Source organism: Parasteatoda tepidariorum, chromosome 4 (genome assembly GCF_043381705.1).
Source record: "Parasteatoda tepidariorum isolate YZ-2023 chromosome 4, CAS_Ptep_4.0, whole genome shotgun sequence".
Lineage (NCBI taxonomy): Eukaryota > Metazoa > Arthropoda > Arachnida > Araneae > Theridiidae > Parasteatoda > Parasteatoda tepidariorum.
In genome coordinates this window covers 86384959-86396930 of record NC_092207.1, presented here as the reverse complement: position 1 = coordinate 86396930, position 11972 = coordinate 86384959, and the positions used below count along the sequence as shown (strand labels likewise).

The 11972-nt window shown below is 28.9% G+C and overlaps 1 protein-coding gene across 1 annotated transcript in view; it reads left to right on the top strand.

Moving 5' to 3' along the window:
* Positions 1–273: 273 nt before the first annotated feature.
* The window catches only part of LOC107450391 (uncharacterized), a gene marked incomplete in the record, with an annotated part of 40895 nt that continues 29196 nt past the window's right edge, over positions 274–11972 (top strand). The window contains 1 exon segment of the mRNA XM_043040022.2: positions 274–475.

The following is an 11972-nucleotide window of genomic DNA, read 5'->3' as shown; positions in this document are numbered from 1 at the left end:
ATTTTACTTTTTTGTATTATTATAATATCACAAACTCAAAATAATGTTCCAAAAAACGAGAAACGTCATTCCCAGAACTATTCTTCAAAAAACATCTTTATCACATCCATCACAACACACTTGAGCCACGTCATGTTTGTTTATAATGATTGGAAGTGAAAAGGGTTGATATTTTGTCCATAGACACTCATAAACAATACAAAATGAAGCCAAAAAGTTAAACAGTTGAGGCATCACACGTCGCCTTGCAGACAACATTTGGCGAATTCAGATGACACTTGGCACACTGCATATTGTTCTTGATTTACAACCGGAGCAACCCGCGTACCCAAACTTAGCTTTTTCTTCCGATCTCTTAACATCTCATCTCCTCCTTCTTCTTCTCAGGAGCAAGTAGATCTTGAGTTGTTTTATCGAGTAAGAAATCTTTTCCTGGAATACTAGAAGCATATTTTCTTCAGCCGATTGCTTCCGGGTAAGAAATGCATTATGTAAATCTGCTCTTTGTTGCGTAATATGTAAAGCATATTCATGTGACAGCGTCTTTTATGTTTCGTAAGAAAGCATACGTTAGCGAGTGTTCAGAATTTTGACTTGAGTAAATTTACGAGAATAGAATGTTAAATGGTGTTTACGAGCCTGCTTTCAGCTAATAACTATTTACGTATGGTTCATGATTATTATGTTACGTGAAGAAATCATTGCAATATTTCTCAATGCTTTCTTATTTATTTATTTATTTTAAATATTTAAAATTGGTTTTTTAGAATGCATCTTTGAGAGTTATCATTAAAATATGTAAAAAATTTCAGAAATAATTCCCAGAAAGTATTAGAAAAATTTTAGGCAAAGCTTCACAAATTTGTTTTATTTGAAACTTATTATACGTTAGTAGAGCAAAGTAAAATGAACCACCTTAGATTTTTTCGATTACTATAACACAGTGTTTAAAAAAGTAACAACGTTAAAAATAACAACAAAGATAATAAAATAACAACAAAAGTAGCAAAATAACAACAAAAATGACAACGCAAAAATATAAAAATACATATTTTTAAGCATAAATATAGCTCAATTTTTAGTGTCATTGTCATAAAAAATAGATAAAAATTATCCTTAGCTCTTAGTGCATTTAATTTTTTACTCACTTCAGTAATTAATAATATAAAATTATCTATCCCCTATAAACAGTGTATCAGTAATAGTACTAATTGGTATGTCACTAATAGATTTCAAAATCTGATTCGTCTTTAATTTGTTTAATATTTTTCAAATCTGTTGTTTTTCTGCTTGATTTCGATACGTTATGAGTTGAAAACTGCAAAATTTAAAAACATTTTTGTATGGTAGTCTGCTGCAAATCTTTAGAATTTGATTTGCTACCAGTTTGACTGTGTATTTTAAAACTTCAAAAGAAATATTTATAAAAATATGAAACTTTTATTTACTTTGAAAGATTTCTGAATAAGTAAGCAACGTGCAGAAGAAAGAAAATTCTGGTAAAATTACCGCATTTGAATGTTAATGACATTTCTGGCAAAAAAAAATTCTAGTTATAAAACGATAATATACGATGGCTCAGGGGATAGAGTAATTTAGTGTAACATAGTTGTTTTGTGTTCATTGTTTTAATTGTTGTATTATTTTAATACATCTTTAATAAAATATTCAAACATAATATTCAGGACAAACTTTCCGTTATAGTTCAAAATAATCTCTTTCGTAGAAAACATTTAATGAATTGTTATAGCAATTTAAAATTAAATGGGAATTTAAAAAAAGAAAAACAAATTTGAGAGGAAAGTTGCAATGATAAACTAATGAAATTACTAGGCTTAAATTTCTTACTCAACGGGAAAGTAAATCTGTGGAACGAAATATGAGTTATTACATATTTTAATTTTAAAAAAAAATAAATTTCGATGTAACCATCTTTTTTTCACCAAGAAGCAAAAATGATTGTGAAGCAGTTGTATTGGTTGGTGATAGATGCGAATAGGGGATAAGGCCTTCTATATTATAATATGAATTTTTTTATACTCTAACACGAAAGATAGCCTTTACTGTCTTGCAATTGAAAAACCAACGTTAAGGCTTCACGATAAATTCCGAGAAAAGTGCCTTGCCAATTATTTCCTTTCTATTACTAACGCTATGAAAGCTTAGATAGAACTTCAAAAAAAGATAATGAAACAAAACTTTAAAAAAAAAAAATTTTTTTTCTGTAATATGCCATTTAAAGATGCCAAATTTATAAAAATTTAAATTTTTAGGTTTTAGTGCATAGATTTTTAAATTGCACGGCAGTATATGCATTTTACACTCATAAAACATTAAAACACGCATACAATTATGCAAATTTGCTTCAAGATACCATGTTAAACAACATGTTAATCAATCACTTTTAAACCTATCTACAGAGTTAGATTTGGCCGATAACATTGTTTATCTTTTTATTACCATGATTTTACCGCAAAATTGAATGGCACTTTTGTTGTATTAACCCTTAAAGGTCGGTATGTACTTTAAGTTTACTTCCCACCAGGTAAAATTAAAATAATTAATGATAATATGAATCATAATTATATGATTAATTATAGTTAAATTAATTTAAATCTGAGAAAAGTAAGAGGGATTAAAATAAAAGGATTTTTTCCCGCGATATAAGCGCCATTTGCTTCAATAAGAATAGAACTGATCAGTTAAAGGTTAAAACCGACATTTTTTTTACTCATCTACTTCCAACAATTCATAATGGTAAAATGACGCCTGATTCAAGAAAAAGTACTTAAAAAGTATTTTAGAAGTTTATTAGTTGTAATTGTTTATTAGTCATTAAAGCGGTATGAAGAACAGTAATGTAGAAAAGTTACATATTGGCCCTTTTGTTACTTGCGGAGCAGTATATTTTTCTCCTGAAAGCTAGTTGTTTTTAGATCTGATTTGCCACCAATAATAGAAGAGAACAACGAAAAGTTTTACTGAAAAGAACAGTAAAAATATATTCTTTCCTTCCTTTCTTTCATTTTTTTACACGAGTTTATTTTTTAGAAACACGTATTCGATATTTAAGTACTATTTTAGTCTTCCTTTCAATTTGAGTTGAAATGAGTCAGTCTTGTTAAGAATTTGGCAGTTAACCTTAACTGCAACGTTTACAGTGAAAGAATGACTTTCTAAACGCTGAAGAGCGTCTTAACCCTTGACCCTGTTAAAAGAATATTTCAAACATGTTAGGAATTGTTTATTTGGAATATGCTTCCAATATATGGCACCTTGTAAACTTTTTAAGCATTTTTGTTTTTAGCTATGGTTCTTTCTTTTCTAAAAAAATATTTTAAGTTCAAAAATGTTTTCCTCCTTCAAGAACATGATTTTTACTGCTTTTTTATTCAATAATATGTGTCTTCATAATTTTTGTGAGTTCAAGAATTTACTTGAGCTCTTAAAAACGTTTAGAAAACTTTTAATCTTTGTCTTCAATTTCTTATAAAATTCTCAACTTTTAATTTTTTCCTTTCAAAAATTATAAATATAAGTTATAAACTGTTTTTGAAATTATAAGAAATTTTAGGAAGAAATTTCTCAGAAACAGAAACAAGCATACATTAACAACGCATATATGGCTAATTTTTTATTACATAATTTTTAATTTTTATTCAAAATATTTTTTTAATATTTTTAAATAAAGCTATTAATTTAATTAAAAAATATTAATGACTTAGAATATTAACAGATACCAACTTTTTATTTTATTTTTAATTTTTTTTAAACCTAAACACTTTATTGTATTATAATGGATTAAAATATAGTTATGATTAATTAATTTTTCTAATAAATAAGAAAATAAAAAATTTCAGATAATATTAAAAAAATAATGCTTTAGCTTTATTCACAAATAAGATAGTAGGGCACGGATAAAAAATTGAAGCAAAAATGGTTAACTATGGCAACTGGCAGACCGATGAAAGTTTTTGCTGTGAAAAGAGTTCAAAATAATTGAATCTGACTACCACAAATGTATTTTAAATATATAGATGTATACCCATTCAGAGTATTTAATAAATATATCCATTTAATTGACAAAACTCAACTCAACTAGCAATAACCTAATTCCAGTGTTCAGTTAAATTTAATTTTCACGGTTTTGAAACCATGCTAGTTGTAGTTTGTTACAAAAACGTACAGTTTTCTATCCATGGTTTTTGTTTCATAAAATCGAACAATCGAGTTTTTATATAATTTAGATAAATAATTTTCTTGGTTAGTGATAAATTTAATTTAATTAATTTTATGCCATTTTTTTACAGTATGAGATTATTTTATATACCAGAAATTTCGCGGAGCTGATGGCTTACAACTTTGTTAATTAAATTATTTTAGCTTTGACTCGCACTTTTAGAAATTTCTCGAAAAAAATGCATAAAATTTTTTTTTTTTAATTGTCCTTTTACCATATACTGGGCCCACGGTAAGCATTCGCCACCTCGCCAAATGAGCTGGCAAAAAGTATTGGCGAATGATTATTTTACTGGAAAAAAATATATATATTTAACTCGATCCTCAAAATTACGTCAAACTGAATTTTTCTAAACTAATCAGCATTTTTTGTTATCGATTACAGATTCGATTTTTGGCAGATGCGCTTCATAACCAATTAGAATTGGGTCAAAATAATATAAGCCTGAAAAAAACTACCGTAAAATAGTGTTCTATGAGAAAAAAATTAATCATAAAAAATTGTTACGATTTGCATTTGGCGAAGACTTTTGAAAATTGGCGAATATTTCTGATATTTGGCTAATTAACTGGCTAAAAATTTGAAATCTTTGCGCGGGCCCTGCATATACAACAAAAACAATCAAATAACCTTAAAAACGATATTCAAACTGTTAATTATGGGAAAAAACGTTTATTGCCTGTTTTCACTCAATACGTTAAACAACCGGAATTTTATTTACTCGAACTAGGCAAACAGCCAATGAGAATTGGGCGCATGTTCTGAAATCTAAACCAAGCAATAAAGATTACGAATTGATGTTTTCATTTATCGGATACCTAACTTACTACCGGACATAATAATCTTATCGAAATAAGCATGTGATGAACACGTTGTGAAGCAACTTAGCTACTTAGCAGCTGGTTTCATACTTAAACCAAAAAGTCTTATCTGTCCGACTCAACTGGGGATCAAAATACAGCGTTGGCAACACAATATTTCCTTCAACACATGAGAGGTTTTCAGTGTACTGCATTCTTTAATTGGTGACACTGGACTATTAGAAGACAAAACTCTTATTCACACATAACTGGCAGTACAAAAATGTCAAAACTGTCTGCCTAACATAAAAATGTCGCGTATTCTCCATCTCTCACGATAGACGGTATTACTAAATAAACTTATCAAGCACAACTAGCAAATTAATTACACACCAGATTCAATTGACAAAACACAAGTCAACTACTACCAAACTCCAGTTACATTACATTTAATTTTTAATATGCATTTAATTTGTCCAGTTACATTTTATTTTTACGATTATGAAACATGCTTTTTGTAAATGGTTTAAAAAACCGTACAGTTTTGTAATCATGACTTTTTAACAATACCACTTTTAAATGATTTCAAGACCACAAAGGTAAAGAAATGTTTCTAACAGTAAAATTTTCGATTAATTAGATAGACAGACTGCTGTTGGTCATTTTACTGTAATTTTCGAATAGAAATTTCAACGATGCTTAATGAAGAAAAAAAAATTTAAAAGATACCTATGGCATTTTTTTAAGATAATTTATAAATGAATCTCATAATGGTAAAGTAAAATGGTAAAAGTTAAAAGTTAGAAATCATTGAAAAAGTACCTTATTTTTAACTTCGGAATCACTATCAAAATAAATTGCGAGCTGGCCCTTCATCTCAACAATTCTTATTCGTGCAAATTTAAGTGTAAATTAATTCTTACATTTCGCTTAACAAAACTTTTTTTATTAATTATGAAGTTTTAAAATTAAGCATAAATATCAAATCTTTTCGCAATAAATTGGATTAACCAGATTTATTTTATAATTTAAAAAGTTTCAAAATGTATATTCTTCGTCAAAGTTAACTCATTAAAATTTTTACTGCGTGTTTTTAATTATTTTCTTACATTAAATACTTTAAATTCCAAATCAAAACTATTTAAACTTAGTCCTAATGTTCAAGTAAGAAATAAAAAGTAATACATTTCTAAAGCCACATCGTGTTATATAAAAATTTTATAAAGTTTAACCCTTACGTTTTTACAAAAAAAACTATTATAGTAATAAATATAAATTATATTATAAGAAATTCGGTATAATTGAAAGTCAGCAATGTAAAACCCTCTTCAATATAAAATTATACGGAATCATACAAAAATTCATTTAAAAAAATACAGATTTTTTTACTATATAATATTGCATAGTTAAATTATGCAGAGTTGAAATTTTTCTTATTCTATAAAAACAGAAAAAACTAATTCATTATTCTTAAAATTTGCCTTTTAGCTAATGCATCATTTTTCATAAATTCAACAACTATTTCCTGTTTCTTCCCAATAACGTCGAAAATTTGACAAAGCAGCTTTTGACAAGTTCATGTCAAACTGCTTAACTAAATCATAAATATGAATGCAGAGAACTTCGCTCTGAATAAGTTGACAGTCAATAATGTTCTTCAGCAATTTATTTCTCCCACGCAATTTCAAAACCCATCAAATTTTAAGCATTATATACATGGAGAATAAGCATTATCTATCTAACTATATTTTGAATAGAAAAAAAAATTATTTGGTTTCTCTTATATATATATATATATANATATATATCAGAAGACGAGGGAATTGAGGGAGGGACTGGATCAAGTTGTGGGAGAAATTTGCCTTCGTTGAGGACTTTTTAAAAAAACTAACCGTATTTGCGTTACATGGAGAGGAAAACCACAAATCCTCCTACGGTTAGCCTAATTTCATGGGGGGTCTAACCCATGATCCGTCTACCACTGAGGATATTTCACGTCAGCAGTGTTGTCGGTGAGAGCCGAGGGCGCATTTCATATCGATCAGCCACCGCTGGGATTCGAACGTGGTACACCTCATTGGGAGGCAATTGGTCTATTTCCTGAGCCACCACGGCTTGATAGAAACCTATCATATGTTGAAAAAAATCTGTACTGGTTAGAAAAATGTTTTATTTCCCAGAACACGTTGACCTGTTCTCGGAACCCTAGGGTTCCTCTAAGCACTATTTAGGAGCGTTGGTTTAAAAATTGCAGATTACTTTCGGTAACTCATTTTAAGGTGGAAATTTTGTTTCTGTAAAAAAAATCTTATGAAGACAACAAGTCTGAATTTATTGTCTTAAATACGCTAGATAACAGCTATTAAATCAAACATAATGCTGATAAAGATCTTAAACTGGCTTTCATTACTGAAAGCGCCAAAAGCTTACCACAGCGGAATAAATCGGACTTCAAAACGCCGAATTGCAAGGATACCTGCCAAATTGTACCTGCACAGCTTGCATTAAAAAGTTGCTCTTTTTTTTCCTTTCCCTCTCTCTAGATGTATTTTACTTCCCGAACTTTTGCGACTCGCTTGCATTGACTTAAAACCAAAAACTTCAATACATCATTCGTTGAAAAGTTTTGAGATTCTGACAGGTGATTTCTATTTCGAGATCAAACATGGAAGGTGAATGACTTAACAGAGAGTAAAATAAAACTGCAATTTCAGCACTTCATGCAGTCGCTTCACCCTGCTGCAGTCCTTTTTTTTTATATCACTTTTCTGTAACTCACTCTTCTCTTTTAGCTCAAGTACGATTCGAAGAGAACGAAGAACTTTTTTTTTGTTGACGTGATTGTAAATATTTTGGCAACGGAATCCTTCCATCCGTAGCCCAGAATACTAGAGAATGGAAATAAAAAACCCTTCCGTTACTTTTTTTTTCTCTTTCAACTCGTCTACTACTTCTTTCAGAAACTATCAAGAACTATAAATCATATTTGGAAAAATTCCTTACACTGGAAAGAATTCTTGACGAAAATAATTGAGCATCGAATATGGCCTCATTCATGTAAAAACATGAAAAGCTACGGAGTCGCATAAATTACCCGACTCCAACTCCGGTTAGTTAAGCGTTAGAGCCTATTGATCAAATGGAGAAAAAATCTTTGGTCAATGATATCAAATATTTATAACTAGAAGTCATTACTTTTTGCTCGCTACCGTTCACCAACCCCTGGAACAACTTATGTAATTTATTTAGGATCGCTTCACGATCGGGATGACTTAGTTCGCTTAACAGATACGAAGATACACTGTAACAAATTTTAATGTATACTACCCTTCAATGATGGAGAAGGCACTTTTAGTTTTCGACATGCTTTTAAATTTCTCGCGAAATACTTAGAGGACTATTTCAATACAATAATGGAAGAAACATTTTCAGTTTTTGACATGTTTTTTAATTTCTTGAGAAATACTTAGAGGACTATTTCAATACAATAATGGAAGAGACACTTTCAGTTTTTGACATGTTTTTAAATTTCTCGAGAAATGCTTAGAGGACTATTTCAATACAATAATGGAAGAGACACTTTCAGTTTTTGACATGTTTTTAAATTTCTCGAGAAATACTTAAAGGACCATTTTGCTGCTTTGGAGGTGTTTAGTTCCTGCGATTTTTTATACTTAGCAATGAAAATTAAGGCTTTCAGAGGTTTGAGGTATCGACAATAAATTACGAAAGAAAACAAGCATTTTTGGACACCCTGTGCCAGAATATCAAGCAATAAGCTTGTAACATGTATCGATTACTTTAATTGTTTATTTGCAATGTAAATTTCGTAAACCTAGCTTAAATGTTTATGGAAATATGAACATTTTTATTAAAAAAAAACTTAATTTTTTTGTCTCACGCTTTTTTACTATAGACAGTGCTGTAGATATAGATAGTTCACTATAGATAGTATCAAGGCAGATTTGAACTAGGCTTAACAGAGCAGGTGTGAAATTATACATTATAAAATTATTTAATACAGTTTACAGTGACTTAAAGAGTAAAATACATATATTCTTATAACATAACTGAAATTTTATATGCATATTTTAACGGCTAACTTAAGGTTCTGTTAATGAAAACAGAATTGAAGACAGCAAAAACTCGCCAATCGATTGTAAACAATTAAAAATGATATTCAAAAGCGCTCCAACATTGGAGTTTTTGGAAACGAAAATTTTTAACGTACGGTGTGAAGACGTTAGATTTTGGAAATTTTGTATTTTAGGAGTTTAGAGCTATCATACATCCTTCAAATTATATATGAAAGCTCGTTTTGATGTTAGCTTGAAGAAAAAAAAGTGTTTCTTCACATTAAGGTTGTTCAACATTGAATTCGCTGAAATATTACGCCGCAGTTTTTTAAGTGAAGTAGTTTAGTACAGCGGTTCAAAAACTTTTTCAGCTATGAGACTCTAAATGATAGACTCTCTTAACTCAAACTTCAATTATAAACGACATGATGTTTTCCATTTATAACTAAAACATAGCTCGTATCAGGAATTAAAATTTAGCATAATATGGTCAAAAAATTTTTTAGTTGGATTTACCATAAATAAATCAGAATTAATGTTTTCACACTGTGATAGATAAAGTACTTAATACTTATTCTTGCGAACTTTTTTTTTCGTAGACGTTGCACGCTCAATTCGAAGAAAGTTTTACATTTCAAATAAGTAAGGGCAATAATCATCCTACATTTTTGGTTTATTTAATTGTAACCTTGTGACCTGATCCTTGAACTGAATTCATTGTTTCATTATTGTGTAATATACTATTAGTAATTTATGATGCTCTTAAATGTTCATTTTAATTACAATTGGGACATTGTTGTTACCAATGAGAATCAACAAATTTAACTTTTTTTTCAGGGTGTTAGATTTTTATATGTATATATAATGTAAATAAAAATATAACCCGAGTAAATATTATGACATTTCTTTAAACTATGATTTATCACAAAATTAATTTATTGTGTTTGCGGATTTTTAAACTTCTGTTTTGATTCAACGGAATCTGCATTTAATTTGTATCTGAAGATGTAATTATTTCTATAAAAAGTAAAAATACAAGTCAGAAATAAAGTTAAAGAAGCATTTTAAGATTAATAGCTTCTTACCGTTGACATACAATCAAACGTATTTAAAATGCAAAATCAATGCTGATTTTGAAAAATTGATATTCTCAGACACAAAACTACATTTCTAACAAATTATTTCATCATAATAATTTGGTAATACATCGATAAAAAAGGGGATATCTCAAAGTTGAACAAAAATGTGTTAAAATAACTCCGAAACTAACAACCAAATTTGAAACAGCATATACTCATTTTTTGAGCAAAGTCTCAAAATTAATGTGGTAGGAGAAATTTGTAAGAGAAATGTTCGATAGCTGGCGGCAGGATTCGAACCAAGGACCTTTGGATTCGCTGCAGGATGCTCGAATCACCATAGTTGAACACCTCGGTTAAGGAAGAATTACGAAGCTTTTTATTGTGACTACCGCAGGACACATAGTGACAAACATTCCGTGAATTTAAGAATTAAGATATAGCGAAATAGGCAAAAAAACTAATTAAAGTTACCTATCTATTGACTAATTTATTGGGACCGTGTTTAACAAATTTCATCCTTTTGTATCATAGAAATTGGAAATTAGTAGGTCATTCTGTGTAATTGAAGCAACTCACTATATGAAGCTTCCTTACTCTCCCTGGACTAAGGTGCATAGCAATGGTGGTTATAGCATTCTACGACAAAGTTGGAGGTCTTTGGTTCGAATCCTTTCCGGCAGCTAATAAACATCTCTCTCACACATTAAATGAGCATATGCGATTTCAATTTCGAACGTATGAAGTTTTCAAATTTGACTGTTATTTATTTCGGAACTATTTTGACATATATTTGCTCAATTTTGAAAATCCCTTTTTTACAGTGTACTATTACGACAATTATGATAAAGTGTACTATTACGAAACGCATTAGTTTCTCTGAAAATAATATACAATTATAAATTATAACATTTACATGTTTTTGTAAAAGCTTTGGTTCCTAAATTCTCAAACAAAATTTATTTTCATAGGTTGCAAAGCAATTAAAATGATAAAGCTAATGAATTTCAAACATTTAAAAGCAATCAAAATTAATAACCAAATATTTAAGCCTAATATTAAAAAATAAAAGCAAGTTACAAAAAATAAGTACCTAAGAAAATTTATCTGACATTTTGAAAACCTTATCAAAAGAATTTTATTTTTTATGAACTTTATATAATTCCCTTCCGCATTCCGATTCATTTTTTATTTTACATAAAATAAATTTTTCATAAAAAATTCGATTATTTTTCTTCTTATGATGTGAAATATTCATACCAGCACGCTTAAAAGGTTTTCTTAAAAGCTTTTCACAGACTTTTAAGCGAAAACATAAAATAAAATACAAATACATTGTCTTTTGAAATTTTAGAAAATTAAGTTTACTGTGCTAGCTTTTGATCGAAATATTTCGTAATTACTTTATCAGTCACGTTGCATAAAAACCGTAAATACGTAAATAAAAAATGCAAATTTGCAGAACAGTGCCGGGTAAAGTACAGAATGTATAAAGCATTTCTGCCTATACTAGTTAATAATATATTTAAACATTGTTTCGAAACAATTACAGCGGCGGATTTTTATGCTGAATTTTTATTATTTTGAAGAAAAGAGGCTTTAAATGTTGTCGAATGTAATAATTTTTTTATTACTTATTATACTTTTGATAATATTTCGTTTTTCGAAAATAAAGTATACATCGAAAATCTTTTTTTTTTTTTTTTTTTTAAAAAAAGGCCTCAGAAATTGTAAAAGCATGCAAAAGTTGCTTTCGAAATCATCATTGGCCAATAGC